Here is a 12546-nt window from a genome sequence, read left to right on the forward strand (position 1 = left end):
GCATAATTATGTTATGTTGGTTAAATGTTCCTTGTTCTATAATAATCACGGTAGCCTAACATGTTATTGACCTTGGTCAATTCATACCAGAGTATTTTGTATTTTACTCGACTGATTTGTTTAATATAATTTAGAGAAACCACTGTTAAGCCAGTTTCACACACATCGATTTTTGGACATAAGATTTTTTGTCGTCTACGAATTCTATCAGATTGAGCGGAACTTGACGTTTAATCTGGAAGAAAGGCAAAATATCGTACGTCCAAAAATCGATGTGTGTAACTAGCCTTAGGCCCTGCACACACACATCGATCTTTGTTCGTACGATATTTTGCCGTCTTTATGAATTCTATCTGATTAAACGGAACTTGACAAACATCATCTGTTTAATCTAATAGAATTTATAAGGACGGCAAAATATCGTACGAACAAAAATCGATGTGTATGTAGCTAGCCTTACAGTAATTACTTTGAATATAGCTTATTCATTTTTGAAATGGAATTGTCATCTTTTTATTTTTTATGCTAAGAGTTTAATTTGAAATTATATTTGATTATTTTCTTCATCACCATTACAGAGTGTTCTGAAAAAGGTGCCCATAAGCCAAGGGATGATTCATTACATCAAAAGAAGAAAAAAGTTCTAATTAACATAGGTCCGAAAATGCTTAGTTACCAAGTTATACAGGGTGAAAGATTTCGTATGAATTTCAGATCCCCTGCCCTACGGGTATTTGTTGGCTGTTAAGATTCAGCGTACTTTATGTAAAAATAGAGAGCTTGAAATTTTCAAAAAAATTTCTATTTTTCATGCGTTGTTTATGTTATTAAGGATTATTTTTTCAAGGTTGCGTTTGTCTTTTATACACATATTCTACATCTTTCTCTTCAAAATTTAATTTTCTACAAGTTCTGTAAGAAAATATTCTGTATTTATTGTACACTTAACATAGTAAATCTGATTCAAACCTTCAAAGAACTTGTTTTTCGGGACCAAGTTTCGCCTATTTCGTCACATATCTTAGAAATTACTTTAGCTAACGGTCTGGAAACGGTTTTATTCAATTTTTCAGTTCATTTTACATAAAGTACGCTGAATTTAACATCTTAATTAACAGCCAACAAATATCTGTAGGGCAGGGGAACTAAAATTCAGACGAAATCTTTCACTCTGTATAATTTGGTAACCAAGCATTTTCGAATCTATATTAATTAGAACTTTTTTCTTCTTTTGATGTGAGAAATCATCCCCTGGCTTATGGGCACCTTTTTTCAGAACCCCTGTATAATATGATGTATAATTCTCAGTGAAAGAATTTGATTTCTCCATTGTATATTGATAATCATGTCTTCCCAAAGATGAGTTTCGAAGTTTCATTACTTGACGATGACAAAGAGTTTAATAAAAATGAATAACTGAACCGATGAAGGATTGGAAAACTTTTACTTTTAAGCATGGCTTTCAAATGAATTTCTGCTCTGTTGGGTAATAAGATAATGCCCATTGGTTTTCACACATTGTAGTCTGCTATTGTGTGAACTCTCTCATAAGAACCAGTGGTATTCTTTTTCTGGCTAACGGTAATTCATTGGAAAACTGTTATTAAGCTGGGTTTACACCAAAGTTATTAAAAAAATGTGTTAATAACTTAATCCTTATATATTCTATTAGATTGAATGAAACTTGACAAACACATATGTTCATCATGTGTATGGTTATGTTCAATCTAATAGAATCTATAAGGATTAAGTTACAAACATTTTGTTAATAACTTTGGTGTAAACGCAGGTTAATACCAGTTTCCCAATCAATTACAGTTAGCCATAAAAATAATACCACGGGTTCTTATGAGAGAGTTCACACAATAGCAGACTACAATGTGTGAAAACCAATGGCATTATCTTATTGCCCAACATAGCAGAAATTCATTTGAAAGCCATGCTTAAAAGTTGGCTAATCCTTGGATTAGAGCGTTTTGTAACTAAGTTACCATTATTTTGCCTTATCTTGTAGGATCAGTATGATCGGTTTTAGTAGGATGAATCTTGGTCAACCAAATGATCTTGTTTCCAAATATTGTAATTTTTGTATAATATTGTGAATAACATGATGTGTTCAATAGTTGTACTTGTATCATGAAAATAACATGTAAATTTGTAATAAAAACAGTACATCTTGAGTCCAAAGGTTGGATGTCACATGAAAGATGATTAATTATTTGTATACTACCATGTAAATTTGTTATACAGTACATTCCATCTGCATGTATAGCCTACATAATATTACCATGTAAATTTGTAATATAATACAGTCCATCTTCAGTCAAAAGGATCTGATATGAAAGAGGATTAATTTTTGAAAACTTGATTACAGTATTCATTGTGATAAAATACGTATGTAAGACGTAATAAATTTGGTATATTCTCTATTTCTAATACTTGTATTTTTTACACCTAGTAAACCTATTGCATTGCATACAAAACATTTTTGTCTCTTTTCTGTTTAGGGCTACTAGTAATATAAATAGAAATACAAATCTCAGTACCCTTTTTGAATTATTTTATCACAACATGTTTCGGACATTCTTTGACTTGAAAATGGCATGAATGTGATAAAATAATTCAAAAAGGGTACTGAGATTTGTATTTCTATTTATAAAACATTTTTACTTAGTTTTTTCCATGAAAATTCTGGAAGGACCAAAAGTCAAATTCTCAGTTGCACAAAAGCCGGTCAAATTTTAACCGTGATTAATGCCACGACAATCAATCAGAGAAGCCTTCTCTGATTGATTGGTGTTTGACGATTTAATCACGTTGAAATTTAACAGACTTGTGCAACCAAGCCTAAAAGTCATTGGGCTATATAGGCCTAAACTAAGGCCTAAGTTATGATTGATATTAGCATAATAGGATGATCAATTATCCTTTACAGATGATACGATGTTATTGGTATTTATAAGAGCAGTTGTTTAATTCCCTCTTTTGCGAATAAATTCACAAAAAATTAAGGCCGTCTGGCTCGCAAAATTACTGGGTTCAAACCTCAGCTCTAGCTCAGTGGTAGATACATGAATTTTACAAATACCAGTAATCACCATAAGGTTCAATGACCGGTGATTAATAATTCTTACCGCTGCTTCTATGAAGTTCTTGAAGAATACCAGTGAGGAAATTAAAAGAATATTTGATGACTGATTATCAGTAACCATGTACCCACTAGAGAATAATAAAGACCAACTATAGTTGTTTCTAGTTGATTCTTAAAACGCTCGTCATGAATACAGGTATTCACCAATTTATCCTTCCAAAATTCCTTAGAACTTACAATGCCAGTTCTTGAAGCTCTCTGGATCCTTATATGATATAACTGGAACCTTATTAATATAATTTTCAATATACTTGTTCTGACAGATTAAAGTGATTATCATCAAAGGATGATAAATACTGAGTGCTCTTAATAAGATCAATATTACTTGATTCAATAATTTTATGTGCTGCTGGATATTTATTGGTATTGAAACAGTTCAAACTGTATATCACGAGATGAACTAGGATAAAATAAATTTCTACGATTTGTATGCTGACATAAAACACAAAATATATTCCCATAAAAATGTGTATATAAAATATTCGATATATCTATAATTTTTCTTTAAATAAATTCTTTCTAAAATCTGAACAATTATCACAGGTTTTGCTAATATTCACAATAGTGAGTTTCAAATTCAAAAATACATTATATTTAATACTGATACTTAGACTTCCAATCAATACAAAATTCTGCAAATAAAAACCTGTTTGGTCTATGAGTTTGATATAATATACTTTGTTCAGTTAACAAAATAATAATTAACCAATTATTATTCAAACATGAGATCTCAGGGATTTATATGAATTCGGGCTGTGCATGGAAGTAAGCTTCCTACATATATCAAATAAATTTATAAAATGTTCTTATGAACTATGTGATATTACTCAACACGTGGTGACTTTTTATTTAATTTAAGTCAATTTGAATAGCGCTTTTAATTAATTTCCCCACTATACGCAGAAAACCTAAAATGAGCTCGTTTGACTTATCACTCACATAAATGAAGTTCTTGACGGTCTCGTGGATTGAATTAATTATTTCCAATAATTAATTAGGTAGGCTCCTTTCATCTCTGCTGGGCTAGCGCGTGATCCAGATTCTTATAGATTTCTTTTTCTAATTAAAGATATACTTATAGGGAATAATTACGATTACGAACTCTTCAACAACACTGAGTTCACAGATAATTTAACATTTAATACAAATATTTCACATTTAAAAAAGGGTTTGGCTTGGTAATTTTAAAATTTAAAAGAGGAAGAAAGAACCCTAAACTCCATGTGCATCCTCTCAGGTCGAGATCTTAAGCCAGAAGAAGGAGGTTTTCAGAAAAATTTGTCTCTTCCTAGAATAATTTTGTAAGCTACTCTCTGATTGGTCTTCAATTTAATAAACTCAATACAATTGGTCGCCTTGGAATCAGGGCTTCCTCAACTTTATAATAGAAAAAATTAAATAAAAAAGTTTTTATACAAATATATGGAGTGTTTATCTTGAATTAATTTCATAAATAAATCGTAACATACGATTTTAATAGATAATACATTTAGTTTTTTATATGAGTTTTGTATACTCTTGATTTTTTGTGCTTTTTTAGATTATAATAAATATTTATATAGTTGTCCATATTTCTACACATCAACTTCCTTTAGTATACATAATATATCCTTTGTGAGTAAATTTTTATATAATTCAACCTATTATACTGGTTGATCGAATGATCAGCTGATTCGCTCAGCATTGATTCTAATAATTATCGATTTATTCAAGATCGACTAATTCTTTTCAAATGTAAACAAATAATTCTAACCTCAATGTTCATGCACACTTTTATTTTTTATAATCCGCCAATAATAAGTAAGCCGCTTTATAATTTTTTGATCTTGCCAATGGGTTCTCATGGTTATTGAATCACAATTATACATGTTTTCTTATCGTTTTTGATAATACTATTACTCCTAATCGCTAATAATATTCGATTTAAGTTGATTGGTCCTTTGACTAGGTCTAACCTTCTTTCCATTTTATAATTCTATTAAAATTCATTGGTTCATTTTAAAATATTTGATGGTACTAAAGTACCACATGACAATATATATATATATATATAGGATGAATCTTGGTCAACCAAATGATCTTGTTTCCAAATATTGTAATTTTTGTATAATATTGTGAATAACATGATGTGTTCAATAGTTGTACTTGTATCATGAAAATAACATGTAAATTTGTAATATAATACAGTCCATCTTCAGTCAAAAGGATCTGATATGAAAGAGGATTAATTTTTGAAAACTTGATTACAGTATTCATTGTGATAAAATACGTATGTAAGACTTAATAAATTTGGTATATTCTCTATTTCTAATACTTGTATTTTTTACACCTAGTAAACCTATTGCATTGCATACAAAACATTTTTTGTCTCTTTTCTGTTTAGGGCTACTAGTAATATAAATAGAAATACAAATCTCAGTACCCTTTTTGAATTATTTTATCACAACATGTTTCGGACATTCTTTGACTTGAAAATGGCATGAATGTGATAAAATAATTCAAAAAGGGTACTGAGATTTGTATTTCTATTTATAAAACATTTTTTACTTAGTTTTTTTCCATGAAAATTCTGGAAGGACCAAAAGTCAAATTCTCAGTTGCACAAAAGCCGGTCAAATTTTAACCGTGATTAATGCCACGACAATCAATCAGAGAAGCCTTCTCTGATTGATTGGTGTTTGACGATTCAATCACGTTGAAATTCAACAGACTTTTGTGCAACCAAGCCTAAAAGTCATTGGGCTATATAGGCCTAAACTAAGGCCTAAGTTATGATTGATATTAGCATAATAGGATGATCATGTAGGTACTTTTGGACCACTCTGTATATTGAACAAGTACTATATTCAGGAGAATCACAACTTGGAAGGTTCAAGCCACACGAAGAATTTTTTCCAGACGTATTTAGACAGTCCTCAAGGCAGATGGCTTCCTGATTGGCTGACAAATCAGCTAACTCCCAAACGCTAAACCAATCAGGGAGCTTCCTGCCCTTCCGACTCGTCTGAAAAACGCTTCGTGTGGCTTGGCCCTTAGTCTTCTGTATTGAGTTGCAAAAACATTGTTTAAAACTACATCAAGGGCTGTATTTATAAAATATAGTGTTCCTTAGCTAAGCACACACCTTCAAAAGCTAAACACACATTTCTAAATTTGATCCAAACCAGACATGTTTGGCATTTTGTAGAACATAGTAATCATGTTTTAGACATGGATATTGTAATAGTATCTTACGTCACATGGACGGGAAGGGCCTTTTGCAGGCGAGAATGATGTTTCTAGTCGAGGCGTCAGCCAAGACTACAGTTTCATTCGAGCACTGCGAAAGACATTCACGTCCAAGTAAGTTACACTATTTTTTGTCAAAAGGATCTGATATGAAAGAGGATTAATTTTTGAAAACTTGATTACAGTATTCATTGTGATAAAATACGTATGTAAGACTTAATAAATTTGGTACCTATATTCTCTATTTCTAATACTTGTATTTTTTACACCTAGTAAACCTATTGCATTGCATACAAAACATTTTTTGTCTCTTTTCTGTTTAGGGCTACTAGTAATATAAATAGAAATACAAATCTCAGTACCCTTTTTGAATTATTTTATCACAACATGTTTCGGACATTCTTTGACTTGAAAATGGCATGAATGTGATAAAATAATTCAAAAAGGGTACTGAGATTTGTATTTCTATTTATAAAACATTTTTTACTTAGTTTTTTTCCATGAAAATTCTGGAAGGACCAAAAGTCAAATTCTCAGTTGCACAAAAGCCGGTCAAATTTTAACCGTGATTAATGCCACGACAATCAATCAGAGAAGCCTTCTCTGATTGATTGGTGTTTGACGATTTAATCACGTTGAAATTTAACAGACTTTTGTGCAACCAAGCCTAAAAGTCATTGGGCTATATAGGCCTAAACTAAGGCCTAAGTTATGATTGATATTAGCATAATAGGATGATCATGTAGGTACTTTTGGACCACTCTGTATATTGAACAAGTACTATATTCAGGAGAATCACAACTTGGAAGGTTCAAGCCACACGAAGAATTTTTTCCAGACGTATTTAGACAGTCCTCAAGGCAGAAGGCTTCCTGATTGGCTGACAAATCAGCTAACTCCCAAACGCTAAACCAATCAGGGAGCTTCCTGCCCTTCCGACTCGTCTGAAAAACGCTTCGTGTGGCTTGGCCCTTAGTCTTCTGTATTGAGTTGCAAAAACATTGTTTAAAACTACATCAAGGGCTGTATTTATAAAATATAGTGTTCCTTAGCTAAGCACACACCTTCAAAAGCTAAACACACATTTCTAAATTTGATCCAAACCAGACATGTTTGGCATTTTGTAGAACATAGTAATCATGTTTTAGACATGGATATTGTAATAGTATCTTACGTCACATGGACGGGAAGGGCCTTTTGCAGGCGAGAATGATGTTTCTAGTCGAGGCGTCAGCCAAGACTAGAGTTTCATTCGAGCACTGCAAAAGACATTCACGTCCAAGTAAGTTACACTATTTTTTGTCATAATAATCTAAAGAAGAATATCAATATTGAGAAATAGAAAACATCTGCTTGTGCTTAAGTTACTACATGTATTCTATAAACATAATCTAGTTTACAAATTGGGAATCAGGAATGTTGTGGAAGTTGACAAAACTTCCACCTGGAGCGCGAAGGTGTTTTTTGTAGCAGTTTTGATGTTGCTATTTCGAAACTATATAGGAAACATACTAGACTGTAATGAAAACATATGGTTTCATTACAGTAGAGTATGCTGTGATGAGAATCATAATAAATTATGCTTATTTGTTCTACAAACAGCTGTTTACCGGCTTGATTTCAGGCATGGAAAACAGCTGAGATTTAATGACTATGACAAAAAAATATTTTGCATATCCTAATTTTGAAATAAGGATATCCACTGGACATCCAAATTCAACCCATGCCAGATATGTTTTTGATATTGCAGGATGTAGGGCATACACTGGATGTCTACTGGATACTGGAATTATTTCGAAATAATTAAATTTGAATCACAACTTTCTGTAATAGAAGGCAGTGAATAACACAATAAGGCTCTCCTTTGAAATCCATTCACCCGGTTGCTCGAGTCAGTCAACTTTTAATCCTGCACAATCTTCTCTGATTGGTTCTCCTAGAATTTAATCATGATTAAAATATAACATGCTTTTGTGCAACTGGGTCACTGACTGAAAAACTTGAATCTTTAGGTGTAATTCCTTAGCGATGACTGGAACGACTCTAGCCTTGAAGGTTACAGCTGTTATCACCACGCTGCTGCAACTTGCTGCCGCTTTGGAGCGGCTGGAGTCGCTCCAGTTGTCGCTTAGGAGTTCCACATTAGGCCTACTGAAGTAGACAGTTCGAAATTTAATAGTAGTCAAACTGAAATATTACAGTAGATGTAGAGAATTATCGTCAAAGTATTATAGTAATATATATGGGCATCAAAGTAGGCTTACATTAATGCGATATAAAAGTACGCAGTAGCCTAATCAAATTTAGAAGGTAGCCTAATACGGTAAACGGTAACTTAATGATAGTAATTAAAGGTACGGTAGTGGTCCAAGTAGAATGTATATTGTCATAGCCACCTCTAATACAAGGCCCCGGCCTACGATATTGCAACGTCGCAGTGTAGGCATAGAATCTAATACATGATGGTGAAAAAGATTTTAAAAAATACCAGCTGATCTTTTTCACCAATCATGTATTAGATTCTAGGCCTACGCTGCGACCTTGCAATATCGTAGCCCGAGGCATTGTATTAGAGGTGACTATGATATTATTGTTGGTAGTAAAAGGTATCAAAGAAGACTAAATAATTAGATTCAATTCATAAATGAGTAATGGGAGAATAATATTATGTTGAAAATGACGAGAGATGTGTATGGATCTATAGTTTTAGATGTGTTCCGAAACACTGGGGAGTTATTTTGAAGCTCACAATTTATTGCCAGTGGAGATGCTGGCCTCAAGATGCCACCTTTCCAACAAGAGAACTGAGAGCACGTTGTTCAACTCTGAGCAATTAAATACGGCTCTGACTGTTGATCCAACCATGTATATACCATATGTTGAAACAGGTAAGTGAATTCATATTCACATAATAATATATTATCTGAATACTTGAGGACTAGAAAATTTTGTGAATTGAAGAACTTTAGTGAGGTCCTCGTTATAATGAAAGTATTTGATCAACTTAGGTTTTGCTATCCTTGTCTATTATTCGACAAAGCCGGTGTTACTATCCTTTTCTAGGTCCACAACAATGCCAATTATGTTTTTGACAGTGTAGAAATATAATTAGATAATGCAGAGAATCGGCATCGCTATTCTTCTATATTTATCCACTGCCATTATAACGTGGACCGCACTATACAAGACTTAACCTATTTTGGACTATGAGTTATCTAAATTTGGGAGAGCAATAGCACAACGTTACCTTATTTTCCCTCTTCCTATCATTTTGATAATGTAGCCTACTTATTGTATAAATGAATAAAGTAACTCTACTATATAGCCCATAGGGTACAAAATTACTTTTGACTTGGAGGAACATGCACAGCAGAGAAGGCATACAGCAGTAGGGATAGGCTACAGTGGCGGTGATGTTGCCATTCTGAATTTGCCAGTGTCCTCTAATTTCTAGTGAGTGTTCTGTTGGAATATAATAATTCATGTAAAACTATATTTTGTATTATTTCTATTGTAATGTCAAAATTATTTATGTGTTTGAACAACTATGATGGCAGCACTGTCATGGTGATTAAAAACGCAGTCGGTATGTAAAATCGTTTTCTTTGTGAGTTTCCCTCGTCAACTCTTTATTCTTTAAAAGTAAAACTAAAACTTTATCAGGTTATGGGCCCAGATAATGGCCAAAAACGTAAAAACAAGTAAAAAGTTCAATCTTAAAACAAGTAAAACATGAAAAGTGATTATTAGTTTTTCTCTCAAAAAAATAGTAAAAGGTTACCTCAAAATGGTGACAATGGACGGGGATAACTATGTGCATAAGCTGAAGGATGCAGATTCATTCACTATGTGGGAATTTGAAATTAAAATATTACTTAAAGCTAAAGATCTGATGGATGTGGTAGATGGAACTGAAACTTCAGAACAACAGGGTGAAAGTGCTGATAAGATTAAGATTTTCAAAAACAAAGATGCAAAAGCTCAACATTACATCTTGATGACGCTGGACAATGATGTAAAAATACATATGATATCGTGTAATAGTGCCAAGGAAATGTATGATACATTGAAAACTTTATTTAAACGTGACACAACTCAACAAAAATGTGCTCTTCTTCAAGACTTTTATACATGCAAGTTCTCTACAGATAAAGACATGATGGGTAACCTAACTGTAAGCGTGGGAAAATGAAAAAAAAACACAAGAAAAGATCGTACAGGTTTTTGATATTTAAAACAAAACAATAAATTATCTATTACAAAATTAGAATTATAATTAGAAATTACGAAATAATAATAATCAGATGAATATTTCAGGGGCTACTCGTTTTGCTGCTAGTGAGGATTCAATTGTTGTGGTTATGAAAAATTTATGAACAAATGACTCAGTAGTCACCTACCTTTTTGAAAATGGCTTCCCACTTTGGCATCCACTGGTATTTCGCGGCGTTAATTATTAATTAAAAAATCAACATAACTGATCCAATGAAATGGGTTCAGATCCCGTCCTATTCAATAATACAATTCTCTTTAAACTGCCCAAACTGCGACAGGAAAACTGTATTATAAAACAAGAGCAAAATCTATCCCCTTCACCAGAACAGCCGGACTTTACTCACAGTCCTAACGAACGAGCTCACACACCGACCAAAAGAAAAATTTTGGGTATTAAATATAACTCAGTCAATGCCAAACATGAAAGCCATTTCAGTACATATTTTTATCTGTCGCACAAGCGGCACGTTTGTTATTAAAAACAAAAGAGAAGCTACATTAATTTTGACAACAAATGAAATAAATAATCTTTCTGTCGATGACAAAAATTGTTCAAAGACAAAAACACTGTTCATTAAACTTTTCTAAATTAAAAACTAAAATCCTGATCAATATGAGATAAATATATGTCCCATATGACCAGGTGACACATCACCCATCCCGCTGAAAGACTCGTCCCTGAGTCTGTAGTCAAGAGGGGAACAAAAAAAAAAAAATAAAACAAAATAATATACTCTGGAAACAAACGTGTGCCTGATTGACTTGATAATGCTACTATACATTGAAATCAAACATTTACATAGAAAGGTAGGTTACTCAAACTAAAATACAAACATTCAAATCAAATTCAAAATGAAACTATGCTGCACAATAACATTGATTAAATATGAAACTAACTTTCAATATTATACACATTAATATACATTGCACTTTAATTTAATCTCATCTTGAAAATAAGACGTACATGAATATTCAACTATTATGAAAAGAAAATCTCAATTGACAATATATTTATTTGTGAATCAACATTGAACTACTTCAAAAGCTGCAATAAAAATTGAAGAAGAAAAAAAAACTTTATAAGTACATATGACTCATAACTATATAGTCAAGAAAGAAAACAATAAAACAGTTAATCCATCAAAAGCAACTATATAACTCTTAACTATCGATTATATGTATCTTAGGTTGTGCTACCGTTACAGCAGATAATTTACACACATACAACTTGATGCCTAAATATGCACAGAATAAAGTTAAAAACCCTAACCAGCCAAATAATATATAAAAGACAAAACTAGAGGAATTTATAACATCTCCCCAAGAATTTGGAAGATCTACTTTGTGAAATATATCTGACAATATTACGTCTTGAACTGTAAATTCCGAAACCTTTATATCTATATCAGTTTTTAAAATTTCCCTAAAATTAACAAAATTAGGATTGAAATGCGGTTGCAAAACATCAATTTTTAACGAATTAAACTTAACCCAATGTAAAGGTAAGTAATGGAGAACCTGAGTTTGTTTATCAACATTTGCGCCACACAGAAAAGTCCTTCTCACCATTATTCTCCCGCCGACCGAAATCTCGCAATGACAGGGTAAAACCACATACATTGCTCCCGGAATAGGTTGAAGATGATGAAACGAACCTCCCTCGCAAGTGACTGTAGTGTTGGCCTGTATATTCATGACAATATACTCCGAAGGCGAAAATTCGACGATCTCCAACTCCTGCTTAGCTGGACGACAGCTTAAGCTGCAATATTGTTGGATGTCCTTCAGCTCTGTCGCCGCAAACAAGTGATGCATACATCTCGATGACATATGTCCTCCATGCACCAGCCGCGGAAGATAGCATAAGAAAACGTCCTGTGCCTCTTACAAAC

The sequence above is a fragment of the Nilaparvata lugens genome, chromosome Y (assembly GCF_014356525.2).
Source record: "Nilaparvata lugens isolate BPH chromosome Y, ASM1435652v1, whole genome shotgun sequence".
Classification (NCBI taxonomy): domain Eukaryota; kingdom Metazoa; phylum Arthropoda; class Insecta; order Hemiptera; family Delphacidae; genus Nilaparvata; species Nilaparvata lugens.